The sequence below is a fragment of the Hippoglossus stenolepis genome, chromosome 4, assembly GCF_022539355.2.
Source record: "Hippoglossus stenolepis isolate QCI-W04-F060 chromosome 4, HSTE1.2, whole genome shotgun sequence".
NCBI classification, from domain to species: Eukaryota; Metazoa; Chordata; class Actinopteri; order Pleuronectiformes; family Pleuronectidae; genus Hippoglossus; species Hippoglossus stenolepis.
The window spans coordinates 17,309,460-17,311,906 of NC_061486.1; positions in this window are offsets into that span (position 1 = coordinate 17,309,460).

The window sequence follows — 2,447 nt, forward strand, 5'->3', positions numbered from 1 at the left end:
AAAATAATGTATCACCTAGATACCTGAGAACATGTTCCTGATCACAATACTAATGTGCAATGCTCACTTTTACCAACTGCTTAAAATATCAGCGATTCATCGATTAGCCAGTCAATTTTTTTTTTTTCATTTTATTTTAGTAAAACCCTTAAAAACTTTACGGTTAAGCTTTTTGCTGCTTAGTCTTAAATGACTGTCAACTGAAAACCTTTGGGACAAGGAATGAGAATGAATTTACAACGACGCTCTCCTCGCCTCCAGTCGACAGCAGCTTGACCATAACACAGAGTTATCAGTGTGGTTTCTACCATCACTCTTCAGTGTCACTCCACTATTCGTTTCACTCCAACCCACTGAACCATACTATGGTGTATTGTGATATAATAGCCCTGCGTTGTATAGAGGAAAACTGTGAATGCAGGCTATTCAGAACACATACACAAATTCAAATGCTACGCCTTCTCTGCTCATGAACACATACACGTACACAGGTTACAACCCACTTACACACTGACCCACACACAGCATTCAGATGTAGTAAACAGTGAAGATCTGTGTGATGAATGAAAGAGAGGAACACACAGATTCATCTGTGTCTCTCAGCAGAGTAACTGACTGACACTGACTCATGGTTCATCCCACAGGAAGAATGTGGGCCAGAGGAAATCTCCTTCATTCACTGCTGCACTGTTATAATCCAGTGCTGATCCTCAACAGACACTCATAGTAAGAATTAAAGTGTTAATCTAAAAAGTATACAGTGAGATCTAAAGTCTTACCTGAATTGAAGGTGCTGCTTTTTTGTTTAAAATAATGCAACATTATACGAGTCTTTTATCACGAAACTATGACATAATACTGATTAAAATTTAAAAGTTAGGGGATGAAATGCAATTGTAATAAACTGAAACATTTGCTTTTGATGCTCATTGAGTGTCAGACTGGGCCCAGCATGATTAAGAGCGTCCTATTGATTAGACTACAATTTAGTGTCCAACATAACCCAAAGTATCACAACCCCAAATCTGTACACTTCTCTCAATCAAAACCAGTTCAGCCTGAGCAATCATCACAACAGCAGAGATATATTATAGTTTTACATAACCCGGGCTGAAACACCTCCCAACAAACCAAACCCTATTAGGAGGAAAATGGAGAATATTGTTGTAGGAATCATTGAAACCTAGATTTCAGCTTATACATTCATATAAGTGAAATGTGTAAGTCAACAGACTAAATGATTTGTAAAATCTGAGACGCTTCGCCAGCTCAGGGAGTTTCCTTGTTTGATGAGTCACTCCCGTGTTTGTTGCAAGTCTTTAAGGTGTAACCTGTGACCATAACTGAGGCCACATCCTCCTCCAATGGACAACTGAAGGCCTTTGGACTGAAGACATTTTAACACGTCACCATGTTGGAAAATAACAGGTGTAAATAATAAAATGAATGATGGCTGAGTTCCATTTAGCTGCTTTACTTTCAGGGTCCTGTGAATGTGAAAGTCTCACTGTCACACTGATTTTCCTACAATGACAAGATACCTTGAAAACAGATGTAAGTTTTATTACACTTCCCGAAACGTTGGTGTGAATGAGCTGTCAGCTCATGATTTAGTTATTTAAGACCTCTGCTAAGAAAGTTATGTTTTCACCTGTGTCTGTTTGTCTGTGAACAGGATTACGCAAAAATTACACAACCAATTTCCATCAAACTTGGTGGGTGGATGAGGCCTGGGTCTGGGATAAACCCATTACATTTTGGTATGGATGCAGATTGAGAAGTGGATCCAGGATATTTTCTTCGCACTTTCTTTAACTTTGCTTAATGACAAACAAAATCATAAGACCACTTTATTTTGTCTTATGTCTTTGTCTATATTTCTACTATTAGAACTAGACAAGCATGTGCAGGATTGTCCGGCCTTGGCGGAGGTATGAGCTGTACTGAGGGTCAGTCTGGTTATATATAGGCCTTTTTCACAGCAGACATTTTGACACATAGGAAAAGCACAGGTGTCAATAATGACATTACACTGGGACTGGTTGTTAACCTTTTCTACTGGGACAAGTCAAAATGTCTGCTGTGAGAAAGACCTATAGGTCCTGTAGGTCTCCTGTAAGTCTCCTGTAGGTCTCCTGTAAGACCTATAGGTCTTTCTCACAGCAGACATTTCTAAACATAAAAAACTAAACTAAAAATGTAACCACTTTAATAAAGGTCCTATATTAAAGTGGCTACATTTTTTTGTTTAGATTTTTTGTCCTTTATGTGGTGGATTATAAACTCATGTTCATTTATCATGTTCGGTTATCTATTTAATCTTCAATCTCTCTATGTAGGATCACCTGCAGCAGTTGTGAGTTCACCTCCAGATTGTGAGGCACATGCTGGGCAGTCAACAGCCGACAGAGGGGGTTTACACACACACACACACACACACACACACA